This window comes from Bos grunniens, chromosome 12 (assembly GCF_055505025.1).
Source record: "Bos grunniens cultivar Pamir isolate PY7600 chromosome 12, Bosgru_T2T1.0, whole genome shotgun sequence".
In the NCBI taxonomy this organism is placed as follows: Eukaryota; Metazoa; Chordata; class Mammalia; order Artiodactyla; family Bovidae; genus Bos; species Bos grunniens.
The window spans coordinates 86,765,789-86,775,243 of NC_141176.1; the positions used below are offsets into that span (position 1 = coordinate 86,765,789).

At 40.7% G+C, this 9,455-nt stretch overlaps 1 non-coding gene across 1 annotated transcript; it reads left to right on the plus strand.

Annotated features, from left to right (window-relative positions):
- The first annotated feature begins 1,067 nt into the window (after window positions 1-1,067).
- LOC147362038 (U6 spliceosomal RNA) lies at window positions 1,068-1,173 on the plus strand. The gene has a single exon (XR_015138522.1). It is a non-coding gene; the product is annotated as a U6 spliceosomal RNA (small nuclear RNA).
- Window positions 1,174-9,455: the final 8,282 nt, after the last annotated feature.

Sequence of the window (9,455 nt, forward strand, 5' to 3'; positions counted from 1 at the left end):
CCTGTATCCTAGTTTCTGAGAGTTTCAGGTGATCTTGAGCCTATAGACATATTCTCACTGTGTGGTCACATCTACATCTGTCTGTGTATGCTTGTTTTGTGTGCAAATTTCCCCTTTAACAAGGACACTAGTCATAGCAGAGTGGATTACAAACCACAGTAATGACCTCACTTTAACTTCATGAACTTTGTAAAGACCCTATTTCATGCTTTTTCTAAATGTATATTTTAATTGGAGGAAATTGCTTTCCAATGTTGTGTTGGTTTCTGCTATACAACAATGTGAATCAGCTATATGTGTACATATATCCCCTCCCAGCTGAGCCTCTCCCTCCTCCATCACAAACCTCTAGGTCATCACAGAGTACCCAGCTGGACTCCCTGTGTTATATAGCAGCTTCCAACTCAGTTCAGTTCAGTTGCTCAGTCCTGTCTGACTCTTTGCGACCCCATGGCCTCCCTGTCCATAACCAACTCCCAGAGTTGACTCAGATTCATGTACATTGAGCCGGTGATGCCATCCAACCATCTCATCCTCTGTCATTCCTTTCTCCTCTTCCCTTTAATCTTTCCCAGCATCAGGATCTTTTCCAAGAAGTCAGTTCTTTGCACCAGGTGGCCAAAGTATTGGAGTTTCAGCTTCAGCATCAGTCCTTCCAATGAATATTCAGGATTGATTTCCTTTAGGATGGACTGGTTGGATCTCCTTGCAGTCCAAGGGACTCTCAAGAGTCTTCTCCAACACCACAGTTCAAAAGCATCAATTCTTCGGTGCTCAGCTTTCTCTATAGTCCAGCTTTCACAACCGTACATGACAACTGGAAAAACCATAGCTTTGACTATATCTTCACAAAAGAAGACTATTTAAGTAGTCTTCACAAGAGAAGACTCTGCACATTGGCATCAGCAGAGGGTCAGTACTGAAATCTGATTGATTTTATTCTTTGCAGCTTCAAACTAGCTATCTATTTTATACATGATAGTGTATATGTCAGTTCTACCTTCTCCACTCGTCCCACCATCTTCTTCCCTAATAGTGTCCACAAGTCCCATTTTCTACGTCTGTGTATCCCTGCCCTGAAGCATATTTACTAAAACTGGAATGATACACAGAAGGTTAGCATAGCCCCTGGGTAAGGATCCTATTTCTCAATAACATTGCATTCAGAGATACTAGGGGTTAACACTTCAAGATATCTTTTTTTTGGGGGGTGGGGCAGTGGTGCAAATTCAACTCATAACTATATGTTACCTTTGATATTGTTAGAGGTAGACATTTATGGATTATATTTTCCAGAATCAGCACCATACATCTCCTTTCTTTCCTTCTTATCTTGACTCTATTAATTTTTCTGCAATTCTTTAACCTTGACATGGAGTAATGTCAGAAGCTGAAAATTCTCTTTTATTTTTAAAATGAGATTTCCATTCCTGTGATATTTCATCCTGCAGAAACAAGGACTATGCCTGTTTGCCTTCACTCAACAAATTTGCATTCAGTCTCTTCTGTGTATAGAAACTGGATGTCTTGGGGGACAAGAGAAATGGAAGGTGTCCCTCAAAGCAGGCAAAGGACAGTGGCATGCTCTTTGGTGTCAGACTGTGAGGTTCAAAATTTGCCTCCAGCAGTGGTGTATTTGGGCTAGTTACTTGGCTTCTTCAGTTCAGTTTCAGTTCAGTTGCTCAGTTGTGTCTGACTCTTTGCAACCCCATGAACTGCAGCACGCCAGGCCTCCCTGTCCATCACCAAACTCGGAGTTCACTCAGACTCACATCCATCGAGTCGGTGATGCCATCCAGCCATCTCATCCTCTGTCGTCCCCTTCTCTTCCTGCCCCCAATCCCTCCCAGCATCAGGGTCTTTTTCAATGAGTCAACTCTTCGCAGGAGGTGGCCAAAGTACTGGAGTTTCAGCTTTAGCATCATTCCTTCCAAAGAACACCCAGGACTGATCTCCTTTAGAATGGACTGGTTGGATCTCCTTGCAGTCCAAGGGACTCTCAAGAGTCTTCTCCAACACCACAGTTCAAAAGCATCAATTCTTTGGTGCTCAGCTTTCTTCACAGTCCAACTCTCATATCCATGCATGACTACTGGAAAAACCATAGCCTTGACTAGACGCATCTTTGTTGGCAAAGTAGTGTCTCTGCTTTTCAATATACTATCTAGATTGGTCATAACTTTGCTTCCAAGTTTTGGTTTTTATATCTCCACTACTTTGATGATCACATTGATAATTTCTTTTGGTTGTTCAGTCACTCAGCCGTGTTCAACTCTTTGTGACCCCATGGACGGCAGCACGCCAGGCTTCCCTGTCCTTCACTATGTCCCGGTGTTTACTCAAACTCATGTCCATTATGTCAATGATGCCATCCAACCATCTCATCCTCTTGTCATCCCCTTCTCCTCCTGCCCTCAATCTTTCTCAGCATCGGGATCTTTTCTTCACATCAGGTGGCCAAAGTATTGGAGCTTCAGCTTCAGCATCTGTGGTCATATTTCTAGCTTTTTTTTTCCTGTTAAAATAGAAGCTACTTAATTAACGGTAGCACTTTGGGGGACTCATACTTAACACTCTTCCATGGACTTCCTAAAGGTATGTAAAGCTTTCAGAGCAAAGATCAATGGTAACTGAAATGTCCAGCATAAAAAGCATTACAATTACACAGGATGTAAGAAGTTCCTTGGGTATAGTGCTTTTATTGTCATTTTGTTAACAGATTGGTAAAGAATAACTCACATTTTGATAACACTTTGAAATTAATACTCATCATAATCAGTGAATGGTATTATTATTGATAAATCATTTTCAAAGCTACATCCCAATGATGTGCCAAACCAATTTGATATTAGGCAATTCCTCAAAAATCCTCTTTTCACTTGGGCTCTACTGTGCTTATTGGAATATTTGATTTTTATTCCTCTAAGAGATATGGTGTTGGATATTTTGAGAATACTTTGCTACAAAACTCCAGATTTTGAATTTGAAAAATAATTATTCACTGTATTTGCTGCAGTCAAAATGATTTGAGTAGAGACTTCTCTGGTGATCCAGTGGTTAAGACGCTATGCTCCCAATGCAGGGGGCATGGGTTCAATCCCTAGTTGGAGGAATAAGATTCTGCATGCCACACAGGGTGGCCAAGAAATTAAAAAAGAAAACAAAATTAAAAAGAAAAAAAATTGAGTAGTCATATTAAGGACACAGTTTTGGCTCGGATGGTAAAGAATCTGCCTGCAGTGCAGGAGACCCAGGTCAGGAAGATCCCTAGGTCAGGAAGATCCCCTGGAGAAGGGAATGGCAACCCACCCCAGTATTCTTGCCTGGAGACTTCCATGGACAGAAAAGACTGGCGGGCTATTGCCCATGGTATTGCAAAGAGTCGGACATGACTGAATGACTGTCGCTTCACTTCACTTTCAGTCAGCTCAGTCATTCAGTCGTATCCAACTTTTTGTGATCCCATGGACTGTAGCCCATGGCTTCCCTGTCCATCAACAACTCCCAGAGATTACTCAAATTCATGGCCATCAAGTCAGTGATACCATCCAACCATCTCATCCTCTGTCGTCCCCTTCTCCTCCCGCCTTCAATCATTCCCAGCATCAGGGTCTTTTCCAATGAGTCAGTTCTTCGCATCAGGTGGCCAAAGAATTGGAGTTTTAGCTTCAACATCAGTCCTTCCAATGAATATTCAGGATTGCTTTCCTTTAGGATGGACTGGTTGGATCTCCTTGCATTCCAAGAGACTCTCAGGAGTCTTCTCCAACACCACAGTTCAGAAGCATCAGTTCTTCAGTGCTCAGCTTTCTTTATAGTGCAAATTTCACACCCATACATGACTACTGGAAAAGCCGTAGCTTTGACTAGACAGATCTTTATTGGCAAAGTAATGTCTCTGCTTTTTAATATGCTGTCTAGGTTGGTCATAGCTTTTTTTTCTAGGAGCAAGTGTCTTTTAATTTCCTGGCTACAATCATCATCTGCAGTGATTTTGGAGCCCCAAAATATAAATTCTCTTACTGTTTCTTTTATTTCCCTATCTATTTGCCATGAAGTGATGGGACCAGATGCCATGATCTTAGTTTTCTGAATGTTGAGTTTTAAGCCAACTTTTTCACTCTCCTCTTTCACTTTCATCAAGAGGCTCACTTCACTTTATAGTAAATCATTTATATGGATCATTTCTGAGTTGTCTAAAACTCCAAAGATACCAAGATACCATAGTGGTTGAGAGTCTTTTTTTTTTTTTCTTCTTTTTGAGTCGGGATACCTGATTTGGGAACTAGCTATGTAACTTCAGAGATTTTATGTAAACTCTCTCTGTTTCAACTGTGTCCTCTGTACAATATTTATGATCATGCAGAGTTCATCCCATAAACAAATTGATGTAATTTCCTAAGAAGTACACCTTGAAGCCCCCAAACCTAACATTGTCTCTATTATTAGTGTTGTTGTTGTTTTATCCTTGATCCAAATGATTTCCAGTTGGCCTGGGCTTCTGAATATCAACAGAGAATGCACAGATACATTCAACATAATCCATGTGAATAATTGCTGTATATTGAATGTATCTCCTCAAAATTCATATCTAGAAATCTTAATCTTCAAGGGGATGGTCTTAGGTGGTCGAGCTTTGGAGAGGTGATTTGGTCATAAGGGTGGAGCCCTTAAAAATGGAATTAGTGCCCTTTTAAAGGAATGCTGGAGAAAGCCGCCTTATGCAAGTTCACTAAGAAAAGTCAGCCTTGAATGATTAAGTAGATTCTCACAAAATACCAAATCTGGCAGTCCCTTGATCTTAGAATTAGCCTCTGTAACTGGGAGACAGAAATATTTGTTTATGACATTTTTATGACAGCCCAAACAGACTTGAATGTACGTTTATTTGAAATTCTTACTTTGCTAATATTAGTTCTTGACGATTAACTCTAATTGATGATGGGAGCTACCTTTGTCAGTGTCTTTCTGATGGACAATTGACTTGATCTACAGAAAGTATCTCTTGCATATGCTCAATATAAATCCATCTTTGGGTCATGCTTTGCTGTATAGCTTCTGGAGATCTTTGTCCAAGGGCCTCAGCTACTGAAATTTGAAAGCCATCATTGCATTTATACCAAGGCTGTCTGTTTTTACTAAAGAATGGAGTATTGGAAGTATGTCCTAAGGCGGACACATTTCTGGGAGACAGGGGACAACTCTGACCACTGATCTTGGCTAGCATTTCATGAAGGCCTTGCTGAAATTTCTTTCAGTTCAATTCAGTCGCTCAGTTGTGTCCAACTCTTTGTGACCATATGGACTGCAGGACACCAGGCTTCCATGTCCATCACCACCTCCCAGAACTTACTCAAACTCATGACCATTGCATAGGTGATGCCATCCAACCATCTCATCCTCTGTGGTGCCCTTCTCCTGCCTTCAATCATTCCAAGCTTCAGGGTCTTTTCCAATGAGTCAGTTCTTCATATCAGATGGCCAAAGTACTGGAGTTTCAGCTTCAGCATCAGTCCTTCCAATGAATATTCAGGACTGATTTCCTCTAGGATGGACTGGTTGGATCTCTTTGCAGTCCAAGGAACTCTCAAGAGTCTTCTCCAACATGACAATTCAAAAGCATCAATTCTTCAGTGCTCAGCTAACTCTCACATCCATACATGACTACTGGATAAACTATAGCTATGACTAGGCAAACTTTTTTTGGAAAAAGAATGTCTCTGCTTTTTAATATGCTGTCTAGGTTGGTCATAACTTTCCTTCCAAGGAGCAAGAGTCTTTTGATTTCGTGGCTGCAGTCACCATCTGCAGTGATTTTGGAGCCCAAGAATATAAAGTTTCTCACTCTTTCCATTGTTTCCTGATCTATTTGCCATGAAGTGATGGGACCAGATGCCATGATCTTCGTTTTCTGAATGTTGAGCTTTAAGCCAACTTTTTCAGTCTCCTCTTTCACTTTCATCAAGAGGCTCTTTAGTTCTTCTTTGCTTTCAGCCATAAGGGTGGTGTCATCTGCATATCTGAGGTTATTGATATTTCTCCCAGCAATCTTAATTCCAGATTGTGTTTCATCCAGCCCTTTCATTTCTCATGATGCACTCTGTGTATAAGTTATATAAGCAGGGTGACAATATACAGCCTTGATGTACTCCTTTCCCAATACGGAACAAGTCTGTTATTCCAGGTTCAGTTCTAACTGTTGCTTCTTGACCTGCAATCAGATTTCTCAAGACACAGGTCGCGTGGTCTGGTATTTCCATCTCCTGAAGAATTTTCCACAGTTTGTTGTGATCCACACAGTCAAAGGCTTTGGCATAGTCAATAAAGCAGAAGTAGGTGTTTTTCTGGAACTCTCTTGCTTTTTCTTTAGAAACTTCTTTAGACTGCATGTAACGTGCTTTCCCATGTCTCTCCTTCATTCAGGATTGCACTGTACTCTCCCAGTCCCTCCCCGTATGGTTCCTCAGAGGCACTTTCTCTAATAAAAGTCTTGCTCATTTAATCCTACCTCAGCTTCTGCTTCTTGGGGGCTTGGAATCGGAAGGAGTCACTGCATGTCTCAGTGGCAGGAAATGGGCATGTTACTGAGAGCTTTTAATGTCAGTCACCAGAGTCCTACGGCTTGTAGGCTTGAGTTCCTGTCGAGCTGGGGTAATTATCATCACCTCTTGTTTCCATGCCACCAATTACCTCTCCGTGTGTCTTCCACACAGCAACTGAGTTTCATGGAGTCTGGAAAAGATTGTAATTGTGCATTACTTAAACGTTCCATATTAAGCTTTAAAGAACACAAACAACAGAATGCACGCAGGTACCTTAGTCTAGTCCTAACCAATAAATAACAAAGTAGAACACACACAAACAACTCCTAAACATTTTAAAACTCTTTTTCATACAGTCATAGAATCAATTATTTTTCAGGGATTTCATTTATTCAAAAAACTAACATCTATGGCTATCAATCCAAGTGATCTTGCCATTAATTGAGGAGAAAACTGAATAGAATTAAATGTATGCCCCATGACTGTGGTTGTGATTATAATAAATATAACAAACATAGTAAGTCCAGAAATGCATTTTTATTTTTTTTCTCCTCAAACCTGCTCATCCCACAGTTTTCTTTTTCTTTTTTTATTTTTTTATCCTCTTTTTTTTTTCTAATTTTATTTTATTTTTAAACTTTACATAATTGTATTAGTTTTGCCAAATATCAAAATGAATCCGCCACAGGTATACATGTGTTCCCCATCCTGAACCCACCTCCCTCCTCCCTCCCCATACCATCCCTCTGGGTCATCCCAGTGCACCAGCCCCAAGCATCCAGTATCGTGCATCGAACCTGGACTGGCAACTCGTTTCTTACATGATATTTTACATGTTTCAACACAGTTTTCTTTTTAAATAAATGAAGCCTCCATTAAATAACCCAGAATCTATGGTTTCATTTTTGTTTTTTGGTTTTGTTTTTTTTTTCTGGCTCTGACATGAAGCATGTGGAATCTTACTTCCCCAACCAGGGATCAAACCCATGCCCCCTGTGTTGGGAGCACAGAATCTTAACTATCGAACCACCAGGGGAGTTCCTGTAATTTCATCTTTGACCCCTCTCTTTTGCTCACTTACCAACAACTGAACACCGTTCTTTAAGTATGCAGTCTGACTACCCCTTAACTCCTGTAACACTGCCAGGCTGGACCCCTGAAGCGTTCTCCCTAGTCTGGCTGTTTCCAGGTTCTCTGTCACAGTCCACTCGCCACATAACAGCCAAAATGAGCCAAAAAATGTAGCTTCCTGCTGCTGGGTTTCCTTCCTCCTCCAAATGACCCTAGTAATAGAACCCAAGATGACCCCATCCCAGTTTTGTTCTTTGGGAAAACATAATGTATCCTTTATGGCTTCTCAGGGGGCACAGTGGTAAAGAATCTGCCTGCCAATGCAGGAGATATGGGCTTGACCCCTGGGTCAGGAGTATCCGCTGGAGGTGGAAATGGCAAGCCACTCCAGTGTTATTGCCTGGGAAATCCTGTGGACAGAGGAGAATGCTGGGCTATAGTCCATGGGATCGCAAGAGTCAGACATAGCAACTAAATGACAAAAAATATATATTAAATTATATACATATATATATAATAATTTCAATTATTTTAGTAACAATGTGTCGACTCTATTCCTACATCTATTTTATATCCTTGCAAGCAATTTTCACATTCAGGAAATATTCAAGATAAAATGTATTTAGCGCAGATATGGGCAAAGTGCCTAAGCACTGAAATAATTATTTTCTTCTTGAAAATGCAGTTTTGATTTTGTAGTCTAGAGAATGCTGGTGGTTGTTTTTCTCCAAACATTTTCTTCCATTTATTTAGTTGATACCATTGCAACATTAAAATATATTTTTTAAGGTATTTTATACCTTGATGCAAGCTTCTTGCTACCCTATTTTTAGCATATGTTGTTTCTATAAATGGAGCTCCACGGTCACCACTTTTTAAGCAACTAATTGGATGAAATATTTATCTCTAAATATTAGGTTATCAAGAATTACTCACTATTCCATCTTTCAGAATTGTGTTAATGGATCTCAATTTCAAATTGGTCTTATACTTCACTTAACACCATTGTTAAAGGACTGTTGAGAATTTATGACTTTCTTCTCAATTTCCCATTTCAGCACCCCAGGATAATTAAATGGATTTTTGTTATATTAAATCAGAATCCTTATTCTTATCTCTTTTAGTCCAACACATCCTTAATCTTTCTTTATAATATTATTTCTGAGCCCTTTTTGAATATCACCCGAAATCCCATCAAGCACACAGAGACATGTCCTAAACCTTCGATGTTCATTTGTCTCTATAAGCAGAGACGTGCAAACCATCCTTGGATCTCTGAGAGAAGAGAGGAGTTGCAAAGTTATGGAACGCTGATCACTTTTTTGCTGGTTTGAAAAATGTGCCCTGATTGGGTTCCGGGTATGATTTTTAAATGTGCTATCAGATCAGATCAGATCAGTCGCTCAGTCGTGTCTGACTCTTTGCGACCCCATGAATTGCAGCACTCCAGGTGTCCCTGTCCATCACCAACTCCTGGAGTTCACTCAGACTCAGGTCCCTCAAGTCGGTGGTGCCATCCAGCCATCTCATCCTCTGTTGTCCCCTTCTCCTCTTGCCCCCAATCCCTCCCAGCATCAGAGTCTTTTCCAATGAGTCAACTCTTTGCATGAGGTGGCCAAAGTACTGGAGTTTCAGCTTTAGCATCATTCCTTCCAAAGAAATCCCAGGGCTGATCTCCTTCAGAATGGACTGGTTGGATCTCCTTGCAGTCCAAGGGACTCTCAAGAGTCTTCTCCAACACCACAGTTCAAAAGCATCAATTCTTTGGCGCTCAGCCTTCTTCACAGTCGAACTCGCACATCTATACATGACCACAGGAAAAGCCATAGCCTTGACTAGACG